Here is a 13,336-nt window from a genome sequence, read left to right on the forward strand (position 1 = left end):
AATTTTATATTAAAATTAAATATATTTCTTATTTCTTTTGTCTACCTTTTTCATATTTTATTATTAATTTATATTGAGTTTCATATTTAACATGAAGTTGTTTATTAGGAAATATTTATATTTAAAAATCTATATTTCATTTAAATTTTATATAACTATAAATAATCATATACAATATGTAGAAACAATATAAAAATAATATTAAAGAAAAACCCATACTCAACATAATTAATTAATTAATTATTTTTAATTCAACCACAGTGCACTTATATTTAATTTTTTAAAATAAATTTGATATAATTTCCATTTCGACATATTTTTATTTCCAAAAGAATAAAAAAAAATTACTAAAAAATTAGAATCACTTTTCATTTTATGTTATTAATTTTTCTTCCAATTTAACTATTATTAATAATGTCAAAATGAGTGCTTATTTTATTATGTTATAATTTAATATCATATAAGCTAATTATATATATTTATTGCAATTATATAGCATGATAGGGTTAAGATTATTAATATACATATAAATAATTAAAATAAAATTATATATATTTAAGTAACTCTTTTATAGAACGACATGGTTTAAATTATCAAAATAAATAATTAAAATCATTCTTTAATTTTAAATGACTTTTTTTTTCTCTAATTTAATTACTATTTTTAATATTAAAATTAACACTTATTTTATTATCATATATATATATATATATATTAAAACACACTTTCATAATTCAACCGAGCGAAAATTACACTGCATATTTCGTAATATTTTTTCAAAAAATAATTTTATACATATGTACACATAGATATACATAGGGGTGTAAATTTGGTCCGGCTCAGCCTGACCTACGTTGGGTCTTGCGAGCTCTCGCAAAAAATCAGGCCTGGTCGGGCCGACCCACGAGCCAAAAAATTAAGCCCAGACCTAGGCCTAGGCTAGGGCGTATTCGGGCTATGGGCGAGCCGATGGGCCTGGGTCTGGCCTTTGGCTTTGGGCGGACTTGGGCGAGCCTAAACAATTTTTTTTATTTTTTTCACTAAAATTTTATTATTTTCCACTAAAAATAGCATCGGGTGTCAAGCGGGTTGGGCTTTGAGTGAGTTTTGAGTGGGTTGATGGGCCGGTCCAGGCGGGCCCACTAGTCGAGCCGGGCTTCAAAATGATAGCCCAGGCCTAAATTGGCCGGGCCCATCCCGGGCCGCTGACGGGCTTCGAGCAGCCCACGGGCCATGGACCATTTATACACTCTTAGATATACATAAATAATTAGGGATTTTTTTTAAGGTCCCTAGTATTGAGATTTTATTACATAAATGAAATCCAAAATTTTCACAATGCCCAAGGTCCCTCAACATCGATCTAGAGAAAATTCAATTCAGAGAATTTCTCTAAACTTCTTCAGAGAATTAGTCTAGAGATTTTTTCTGGATTTTCAGAGAAATTCTTTGATGATTTTCAAAAGAATTTCTCTACGTTCAAACTAAAAAATTTCTCTCCCTTCCCAACTACAATGTGCAATACACAAATCGATCACCTAAATAAACAACAACAACAACAACCAATATACATATATCCAGAGAATTCTCTAGACTTCCTAGAGAATTTCTCTCCAGAGAAATTCTAGGAAGGCCAGAGAAATTCTTTGGATGGAGTCTAGAGATTTTCTTTGGATTTTCAAAGAATTTCTCTGAATTTTCTCCGGATTTCAAGTGAATCATAAAGCATAAAGTTTGTTTGCATGCCAAGAAAAATAGGCAAAAAATAACTTGTTCAATATAAAAACATATTAAAAACACAACATAAAAGTCCAGAGAAATTTGTAACAATTATAATTTTCTTTGGATTGTAATAACAAGCTTTTAATTTTCTCTGGATTCAAATAAAAGTCTAGAGAAATTCACTTTCAAGATCACAAAAACAAAAACACATTACTATCAAACGATAAAAATGCTATTTCTCTTCACTTTACCAAGAAAAAGAGAGAGAAAGTGAGAGAAAATCCATTACCCTTCTATAAAAAAAAAACATCAAACACTACTGCAAAAACAGTTAAAGATCACACTTTGACAAATAAAAATATCTCATTTTTATTAGAAGTGTGATAAAAAAAAATTAGATTGATATTTTAATCACACTTGATTTGATTGAGTGTGATAATATTGATTTTTTATGTCACTTTTCAATTAAGTGTAATTATATATATATATATATATATATTTTAATGACACATTCTAATTAACATCTGATTAAAGATCACATAAGAAGAATTAAAAATATTTCACTTTTATTAGAAGTGTGATTAATCACACTTAATTTAATGGGTGAGATAATATTTTTTTAATCACATGTTTTAAATAAGTGTGTTTATATATATTTATTTTAATCGCAGTTCCAAGGTGTGATTGCGTATAATTTTTCAGTTTTGTTTTTATATCATTATAATATAATAAAATGATTTTTGAAAATGTTTTAGAGAGATAATTGATTAGAATGCTCAGATCATTTTAAATGAAAAATTAATGGATGAGATCATTTGGCAAAATTATGAGTGGACCAAGATCGCAACTCTTTCCTCGCCATTTCCTTCTTTATGTTGCAGAAACTCTCTCTCTGTCTCTCTCTCTCCCACGTATAGCCTCCACAGCTGTCTCATTCTTTTCTTTGACACCAAACGTCTTTCGCTACCGACGCTGCTCCTCCCTTCCGTGCAACCCTTCGCAATCCTTCATACTCTCACAACTTCGGGTCTTATCACCATTATTGGCTTGATGAATAACTACAGATCTAATTTTGTAAGTTTCTGATTTCAAAATTTTAATAGTTTCTTCTAGTTTTTGTCTGATGTTCTGAAGCTAATTTTTTTTAAATTTTTTTTTTTTATGACACCCTTTCCTTCGTAAAATCGGAACTAGGGCATTTGATTCAACTGTTGTAGTATTCAAAAATCGAAATCCACATATTGAAATATAGAGTTTTGGTTTCAAAACCACCATTGTTGGCTAAGGAAAAACTGGTTTTGTAAGGTTCTAAAGCTAGTTTTTTTTAATTTTTTTTTTATGTTTTCTTTGAATTTTTTTTCTCATGTTTTGAAGCTACAATATGATTTTTTTCCCCTCATTTCTTGAAACCCTTCCCTTCTTGAAATAGAAATTAGGGCATTTGATTAAACTCTTGTAGTATTTAAAGATTAGGACAATATATTTGAAGATTGCATTTTTTAAAAAGTTTTCTTTGTATTATTTTCTCATGTTCTAAATCTACAATTTGATTTTTTTCCCCTTATCTAAAACCCCTCCCATTTTAAAATGAAAATTAGGGCTTTTGATTCAACTATTTTAGTATTTGAAAATCAAAATAATCAATGATATCAAGATTGCATAAATTTAATTATTCAAGAGATACCAATGGGGAACCAGTTGTGGCATCTTTGAATTAAACTCATATTTTCTTAGTGTTATGGCACATGTATATAAGGTATTGTTGATTGTTGTGGCATCTCTCAATTGGTTAACAATTTGAACCGAGTATGGATTTTGAGTGCTTTATTGTTTTATGCAATTGATGGGTTCTGTTCACCTTTGATTTTTTTTTTTAATTGCTCTGAATTTTTAAGCAACCTTTTTTTCATTTTCCATATAACACAGCCCCATCTATATATTACTTATCTATACACATGTCTAATAATCTATTGTCATAGAAAGTTGATTGGTCACTCAAAATTATGGCTCCGTTAATATAATCTGGACATTTGAATCCAAGTTTATTACATTAAATTTTTAACTTTGTTTTGGCATGTATTGCTTGGTTCATTTTAATTTCGTTTGATGAACAAAATGTGCACTTCAAGACCATCAGTTGAAGGTTTAGTCTATTGTGCTTGGAGCTCAAGATGCTATTTGGTGAGTTTTGAAAAAAAAAAAAAAAAAACTACTATCTTTATGAGTGACAGTATTGAAATAAGAAGCCCATTAACAAAATTGATAGCCTTAGTCAATTGGTATTGCACTGAACATTTAACATGTTGCACATGTTGATACGAAAATATTTTGAAGACCTTGTCAATCAGAAAAACTCATTTTTTGCAAAGCATTCTATCGATGCAAACTTTGTGATTATAATATCTATGATGACAAATCATGGATCAATGAAATTTTGTTATTATGACATGGACGGTGAAAGGAAGCCTCATTGAAATTGTTATTCTTAGTTGATAAAAACACATGTTGGAACATAGCATATGTTTAAAGCAATTATTCTTTTGCAGTCTGACTGTCATAATACTGTAACAACTTGGAATTGTTTTTCTTTCTTTATTTTTTTTCAAAAATTAATCATACATTAGTTTGTTAAATGCAAATCCATTAGTAGTTATTTGACAAAAGCTCATATTGGAATGCATACAGGGACTGATTGACCACAAAAATTCATTGGGTGCACCACTTTGCCCTTGTAGAGGTAAAACATTCAGTGTTTTACCATCTTCTCGAGAAGAATTTCTTGAAAATGTCTAATGTAGTTTTGTCTTCATGTCATGTTATAATATCCTATTTTAGGGTTGTTTTGTTTCAGACACTATGATGACAAAGATGCTGAGGTAGGGCAAGGCTTTTGGAACTGTCCATGTGTTCCCATGAAAGAAAGGTAAATACTTAGACTTAAATGACTCAACTTCAGATTGCATTCAATTGTTTCTTACATGGTTAGGCATAGGAGTTTCCTTTTTCACTTTTTGGAGATAACAATTGAATATCATAGAGTTATTTACTAAGCAGAGTTTGTTGTTGTCAAATTTCCACTGAGAGTTCTATGGGTGAGAAATTTATGTCGTTTCATTAAATTGAGTTATCTTTCCCTATGATTACTTGCTGAATTTCAATGTTAAAGTATGAACTTCACATTATTGAGGTGTATTGTTAATCGTTCTAAAATACAGGTGGAAAATCAGTCAGGCTTAAATTGTAACAACCCCAATCTATGATTAGTCGTTAAGCTGTGATTAATTATGTCTAATGAGTAATTAAGATGAAATTCTGAATTAATTACATGTGTGTTGCATTATTTGTGTTTCTATCTATCTATTGTAGAAAGATCTGTTTGTGTTTCTGTTTTGTTTTGCGAATTGAAGGCCTTATCGGCATCTGATCACGAATTTGACTTGATATATGTGTTATTTGGAATTTTTAGGATTTTATGGTAGATTTAATTGAAATTCGATTTGGAACTGACTCAATAGAATAAATTAATGATAGTTGATTAAGTTAAGTTGGGATTAATTAAAACCATTAACTGAACCTATATAGGGCTAATGTAAGCTTATATTAGAACACTCCACTCCTCATATTTGGAGTTCCAATGTAGAGAGAGATAGGAGGAAAATTGGACTCAATAAAGGAATTGGTTTGGAATCTAGCCAAAGACTTGAGAATTGGGAGAGACAACTTGGAATGCTTGCTAATTCAAGACTTTAGGTGAGTAAGCAACTTCTAAACCTTGTGATTATGTCATGAATTATGAGGAATCAATTGAAATAAGTGATTATATACAAGAATTAAGCTTAGAGAAGTGACTCAAGAACTCATACATGCATGCATGCACATCTCTTTACATTTTGAGCTTAAGTTTCAAGAACTCTCACATGCATGTAGTTACTCTAGCTTGGTTTTGGAAATTCATCAAGTTCTACATCATTTTATCTTAATTGATCATGTTTTGGAAGGAAAGAATTTTTTTTTTATCATGCATGTGTTACATATTGAGTTTCAAGTTTGATTTCAACAATTGACTTACTCTTTGGAACTTGATTTTTGTGAAATGACTTTTAATTCATGAAGTTCTATAATTTTATATATGTTTTCTCAAGTTTTGGGCCCAAAAGAGGTGTTTAACAGCTTTGAATTTGAGTTTTGGATTTAGAACATCAATCTGGAAATTCCAAATTTCGACCTCACCGCTCGAGCGATAGATCCTACGCTCGAGCGAGCACTCAGTATCTTGTACTTCTACACGAGCGACCAAGATTTGGCTCGAGCTTAAAATGTATACTCCCAGAAGTTTTCATGTTTTGCAGACCGCTCGAGCTACAAGAGTTGCGCTTGCGCGAAGACCTCAGTCACACGCTCGAGCAACAGTTGAGCAGTCGTTGAGCGGAGAATTCGCACAACTAATACTTTTGTAGAGTTTACAGATCACTCGAGCGACCAAAGTTGCGCTCGAATGAGGACCCTGTTTTTAGCAATTTTGACTAAGTGTTTTGAGACACATTTTGGCATCCTAGACATTCTTAAGCCTTAATTAAGACATAATAATGATGAGGATAAGTCTTGGAAACACACTAAGAACGAGACATAATGAGTTACATATGTTCTAAGCATGTGTTTCATTGTGTATATGTGTAGACGTCCCCGAATGCCCCGGGAGGACGAGTTCCGTTCTGTTCGTTTTGCGGGTCTATTATAGTTCAGGACTCTCAAATTGTCACGGTTCTTAATCTGAACCAAAGAGTCCAAATCTGGCAAATTGTTTTGAGAAAACAGATTTTTAGAAAAGAAGTGTCAAACATGGACTGCTTTGCCAGATACAGAGTCGCCACCTAAATATTTTTTATGGGGAATTTAGGAAACCCTGACTCGGTGGCAAAGGCCACGTGTCCGTCATCACCAAAGTTGCCTCGGCTCGGGAGCTTGGGTACGATTAGGGAAGGTCAGCTATGAGCACCCCCTCTCGCCCGATTCGAAGATCGGCCTCTACTAACCGTGATATCCGTTTTTGAAAACGTTATGTGTTCTTATTCCTGTTATTAGCCTAGAATTACTATGTTATGCACACAGCAAACAAGTATAGACCAAATCGCCTAAATTGGAACAAAACATTTCATGCTTGTTTTGAAAATGGTTTGCTACTCGCAAGTAGGCTGAAATGCAGATTTTGCCACCCTCAAGTGGACTTTAGAAAAGATGGTTTTGCCACTATCTAGTGGGCTTAAAACTCACAGTTTTAATGCATTATTCCAATTTAGGTAATTCAACCTCCACCCACAGGCATTCAAGTAGTTATATCATATAAGCAGCTAGCCTCATGGTAATCATGCTGTTATGGCAACACTCACACGCATGCGGTATGCTAAAGCATAAATGCTTACCGAGTACTCCAAGTCAAAACAGAAACTAGTTAGTAATCATATGCATGATCCTAGTTTAAGATGGCTAATGCAACACATGCGAAATGCAACTAGAAATGGGCTCGACTATTCTAAACATGGCATGTGAAATGCTACAACTAACACGTATTCAATTTGTAATTGAAACACAATGCAGTTAGCATGATGTGCTGAGCCTGGTACATGCAAGACAAATGTATGAATGCACGCATGCATAGTATAAGGTATGCTAATTTAAATATGCCCTAGTCTACCATCATAAGCGGGTAAATAAAAGGGAAGAAAGACGTCTGGTTGGAAGACATACACACACTCACGTACACTTATTACACAATTGCCCTCGCTCGGAGGGTCCAAAAGAATAATACAGTCAGAATAATGAATCAACTATCCTAGCTAATTAATTATTACAGAATTTCTAATTAATTAACAAATTAAACGCGGAATTAAAGTGGCCACAGCCCCCGCCTCGAAATGCGTAGATGATGCATGCTTGACTTGTCTTGCCTGAAAATCCGTACCATGCCACTGTTGCCTCTGTTTACACTGCCTTACCCTCTAAGGACTGCCAAAGTCCAAGGACATGCTCTCTGGATGTTGGGGAATACCACCGACCAAGTAGAAACACCACCGGCCTAATAGGATGATCACCGGCCGCCTTTTAACCTGTCGGCCACAGATTACTGGCCGGTCGACACTATATTTAGCTGACCGGCCAAAGCTTCCTGCAGAACCTGCAATTGACAGTAGCAGAGGTCAAGCAGTGTATGGCATGGAATTTTCAGACAAATGTATGCATGGCCACACCCCTTATCATGCAATGGGCTCAAGGGAGCATGGCCCTTGACCCTCGGGCCACCAATTGCGCATTTCGATGCATGATGGTCGAAGAGTCAAGTATGCATTTCAATGTCAAATGCAATACACACAAAACATACAAGGGACCCAACCTCAATCATGGTTGATCAAGAGGCGAGGCAAATGCACAACGATGCACATGCGACCTAAGCATGCAAGCAAACATACAAACATGCAATGCAATTACATGGCACACACAATGCTAACAACATAACATGCACAACGCATTGAAACATGGCATACACAATGCAGGATGGACTTATACCAATGTGAGTGGACCTTAGCCACACTCACATTGGTGGCCAATAAGATGGAAATGAGGCAACCGAAATGCATACAAATATGTCCAATGCATGGACCGATCCTAAGATACAACATGCAACTTTAACTAAGCATGGAAAATGATGAAACATGGCATATGAACATGCAAATTCCAGCACTGAAGTGTGATGCCCAATGGTTCCGAATCATGCAAATATGTCATACAATGCATGCTATAAGTCCCGAAACTCAAAACTAGGCACATATATTGACTTGTAGCTATACAAAGCATGCATTATTTGACTATGAAGAATAAAGACAGAGCCAAGGCAGTCCCAAAACATGCACATTTCTAGTTGAAAGCATGGCCAAAAGATGCTAGCATGGTGGACTAAAATAGCATGCAACTTTGACTAGCAAACATGGTTTACATGGAAAGTGTGTGAAGCATATGGAATCTCACCAAAACAGAAAAAATCAGTGAACAAAACATGTGAAAATAGGCCCAAATAACCACTGAAATGAAGCCAACACATGTAAAAATGATGAGCTCCTTTAGAGGGCTATGCAAGGGATTCTTAAGCACATACAAGATGGACACTTAGCATAGACAAATCAACTCTGAAAATCAAATATGATAGTCCCAAAACTCACCAAATTATCCCTGAAAAGGGACTTCAAGGCATGCAAGATAGGGTCTCTTTGGAAGGCCAATAAGGCCACCAAACAAGAGAATGAGAGAGGGGGTCACCCCCCTCTGATTTTGGTCTTCAAGAACACACCTAAGCCACCGAAAATCCACTAGATTTTAGTGGCTAAGAGGCCAAACCATGGCCAATGCAAGTGCTCACAAATATGGCTCAAAGCATGAAGAAATAAGGCATGTAAGGAAGGAGCTGACTCCAAACAGAAAAGTGGCCTAATCAAACTAAAAGAGGAGGTCAAAACCTGACTTTTTTCAGTTTATAGAAAACCTCGAAAATATTCACAAGTAGGGCTAAAATAGCATGCAAAAATGGCCCTAAAAAGAGAAATAGGAGACAAGCGGTAGTAGATGGCCTCAAACAGAAAAGATCCCTTCAACAAAGTTTAAGAGAGGCTCAAAACAAGACATTTCACAGTTTATGACCAAGTCCAAAAAAGCTCACAAATAAGCCTAAAATATCATGCAAAAGTAGGCCTAAAAGAGAGTTTAAACACAAAGGGGGAGGAGGAGACCTCAAGTAGCAAGAGATCCTTGATCAAACATGAAAATAAGCTCAAAATATGACTATTTACAGTTTAGGTCGGAGCCCAAAAATATAAGCAACAAAGGCTAAGATCGTATGCAAAATAGAGCAAAAAGAAAGGGAAATGAGGCTCACCCTTGTAGTCCAAACTTCCAGCAGCTTTTGGTCTGAGAAATGGTGTTCCTAAGCTCTGAAAAACAGCCTCAAGTTGCTGGAATGGAGTATGGAGGTTGTAAGCTATGAGTGGTAGTGTAAAGGGGGCAAGAACCTTAGGGTTTGAAGGGTTTGGAAGAAAGAGATAAGGAGAGAGAGCTGAGAATTTTTAGAGAGAGAGAGAGAGAGAGAGAGAGCTTTTTTTTCTTTTTTTTTTGTATCTCCCCTTTTCCCTAATTGTATCTCCCTTCTTCTCTTTTTTCTCTTGTAAGAGAGTTTGATTGATATAGATATATCAATCTGTAGCCCCCTCAGAACTCCCACGTCCAGGCATGGGCTGGGGTATGGCCTGGAATGACAGCTGACAGCTGTCTACAGAGATATCTGTTGAAAACCACATTTGGCCGGCCGGCCATCAAAGTGGTCGACCGGCAGTCAAACTAGCTGGCCGGCCATCACATTTGGCCGATTGAAAATCAAGGTGGCCGGTGGGCAGGAGACTTGGCCGATGGTGGGAGGTTTGGTCGACAGGCCATCCCCTTCCCTCAGGAACACATCCACAAGCTCCTGGTTCGCAACCAAGCACAAAACAGAGAAGTTAAGAGATTCTAAGGCAAGGCGCGCAACCAAGATTTTTTGAAACTCAAAACAAACACAAGCATGGATAATCATCGCGTGTTCAAACGATGATGTCCAAGCCTTGAGGACGGTCAAAAATGGGGTGTCTACAATATGCTCTGTGTTTGTATAGGTCACGCGCCATAGACTATTCGAATCTCCCGCTTTTTCTATTTTGCTATCGGAGCCATCTGTAAGTAATAACTCCGTAAAGTTATGTTTAAATTTTCTGATAATATGAACTGATTAGTTTTCTGAAATGCTATGTTATGTATGAATGAATGATTTTCCAAGTTTCTAAAATGTATTCGTGGCATCCTTAGCATCATATGATATGCATCCCTTTATGGGTCATCAGAATGCCTTTATGGTCATTCCTTTATGGGTCATTGGAAACGTCTCTGTGCACATGAGACATGAGAATGCCTTATGCTTGTCCCTTTATGGGCCATCTGAATGCTTTCACGTCGTCCCTTCATGGGTCATCGGATTTGTTAATGCTAATGGATGTACCATGTACTATCATGTGAAATTTATGAACTTTGAATACGAATATGATTATGTATATGAATCTGTTTCTACTTTACTGTTTGATTATGCACAAGACTCTATTTCTGTACAGACATCATTCATTAAAGCCTTTACTATGTTATTATTCACTGGGATTTCGCTCACTATTCATATTATGTATGCAGGTGAGCAGGCGCGTGACCAGGTCTAAACTGCTACGTGGAGAGCATTGTTTAGTTGACCACCCCTTTTGTGCCTTCCTAGGAGGTTCCAGACTAAGTCAAGTCAAGTGGTCATATTTTGGGAACGATGTTTTTAACTCTTGTTTTGTTTTCTTTTTGTGAGTCTCGTACAATTTCTGACTTTCTGTATAATGGGATAATGGGCTAAGTCCCACTTTTGTCTTATCTTTATTGGCGGGTGACATAAGATTGTTGTATTATGATGTCACGTGTATGTATATAAAAGATTAAATTTTTTATCCCATGTTTGTCTGCACAGCTCAATAGGCGTTGTATATTGTATATTTGCTTCCGCAACTCCTTAATGTATGTTAATCTATTTAGAGACCTTTGGTAATCCTAGGATTATTGGCTGGTTACGGCGCTAAACCTATAGGGGTGGGTTTGGGTCGTGACAGAGTGGTATCAGAGCACGAGTTATACAGCACACACGAGTCCATATGAGCTATAGGATGTCCCAGAAAAGAATTAGGGACATTTTATCTACATGTGAGAGTGTGTGTGTTAATTTTGTAAATGAGAAAACTCAATTTGAACATGAACATATGATATTGAAACGAATGAACTGGGATTGAATGTTTCGAACACTGTGAAAAGAATTATTTGCCTATGTTTATTATTGTTCTATTACCTATAGCGATGGAAAATGCAAGAAGTGATGATGCAACAGGATCTTCTGAGGCTCGCATGAGTCGAATGGAACAAATTCTTGCAACCTTAACGGAATCTCTGAGGCAACAAGCCATGCCTCCTTTGCCTCCACCAGTACAAAATGAACCAGATAACAATGACATAATCAATTTGACCTAGAAGTTTATGAAAATGAGACTGCCAGCGTTCTTAGGTGGGATTGAACCATTGAAGGCTGAGACATGGTTACTCGAAATGGAAAAACTATATGAAGTCTTTCCCTGCTCCAAGACTCAAAAGGTGCTCTTGGCCACCTATACTTTAAAGAATGAAGCTCGAAGGTGGTGGTTGTTAATTCGAAACTATAATGGGAACATGACATGGATTCAATTCAAGGAAATCTTCTAGGACAAGTATTTCCCTCAATGTTTTCAAGACTGAAAAGTTTTTGAATTTCAAGAACTCAAGCAAGGCAATATGTCAATCGCTGAATATGAAGCTAAGTTCAATAAATTGGCCCGGTTTGCTCTACACATGGTGGATACCGATTATAAAAAAACATAGAAATTTGAAGGAGGCTTGACTTTGGAAGTGTTTGACCAGGTTGGCGTCTTGAAGTTGCCTACCTATGTGAAAGTATTAGACAGAGCACTAATGACGGAAGCTACCTTAGCAATTATGAAGCAAAGCAATGCCCCAACAACAACAGAATTGAGAGGTAAGAGGTTGGGGAACAAGTTTAAAAAGGGGCAACTCCTTTGGAAGCAAGAAGCAAAACATGGGATCCTCTAGTAGCTCTAGTCAGAGTAGTGGTTCTATACCCAGTTTGTTCGGATTGTGAAAGAAAACATAAGGGCTACTGTTATCGAGCAACGGGTGCCTATTTCAGATATGGTAAAATCGGCCACATGATGAGAGATTGTCCAGTCCGGTTCGAGAATACCAATTGCCTCACAGTAAGTTTAGCCAGATCTACTTCTGTAACAAGGACAAATGCCAGAACTAATGCCAGGGGTGACACCGGGAATGAAACGCTAAGACAAGGGAGAGTATTCACACTAGTGCTTGGGGATGTACATAATACTAAATCAGTGGTGTCAGGTATAATCTCTATCTGTGCTCAAAATACCTATGTGCTGATAGATTCTAGTTTCACACACTCATTTGTATTGCATGCTTTTTCTCGAAAATTAATTAGACCTTTGGAGTCTATGAACTATTTACTATCTGTGTCTACACCATCTGGGGGTTCTATGATTTATGCTTATGTTTATCCATGTAGACGTGCCCGAACGTCCCGGGAAAATCCCGTTTCGTTCATTTGGAATTACCACAGTTCGGACTCAAATGTCACTGTTCTGAATCTAATCTCGCAAAGTGCAATGCAAGACTGATAAATCACCAAAGAGTCCAAATCCGGCAAATCGTTTTGGAAAACTGATTTTTAAGAAAGAAGTGCCAAACATGGACTGCTTTGCCAGATACAGAGTCGCCACCTAAATATTTTATTTTGGAGAAATTTAGGAAACCCTGACTCGTACCTAAGGCCACATGTCCATCATCACCAAAGTTGCCTCGGCTCGGGAACTTGGGTACGAGAGGGGAAGGTCATGCAATGAGCACCCCCGCTCGCCTGATCAAAGATCGGCCTGTACTAAGCATGATATCTTGTTTT

The 13,336-nt window shown here is 36.2% G+C and overlaps 1 long non-coding RNA gene across 1 annotated transcript; it reads left to right on the forward strand.

The window, feature by feature from the left end:
* The first annotated feature begins 2,570 nt into the window (after positions 1–2,570).
* LOC114304857 (uncharacterized) lies at positions 2,571–11,270 on the forward strand. The gene is made up of 4 exons (XR_014340885.1): positions 2,571–2,796; positions 4,408–4,459; positions 4,558–4,645; positions 10,975–11,270. It is a non-coding gene; the product is annotated as an uncharacterized LOC114304857 (long non-coding RNA).
* The last annotated feature ends 2,066 nt before the right edge of the window (positions 11,271–13,336 follow it).

Source organism: Camellia sinensis, chromosome 9 (assembly GCF_055761805.1).
Source record: "Camellia sinensis isolate YWXY chromosome 9, ASM5576180v1, whole genome shotgun sequence".
Lineage (NCBI taxonomy): Eukaryota > Viridiplantae > Streptophyta > Magnoliopsida > Ericales > Theaceae > Camellia > Camellia sinensis.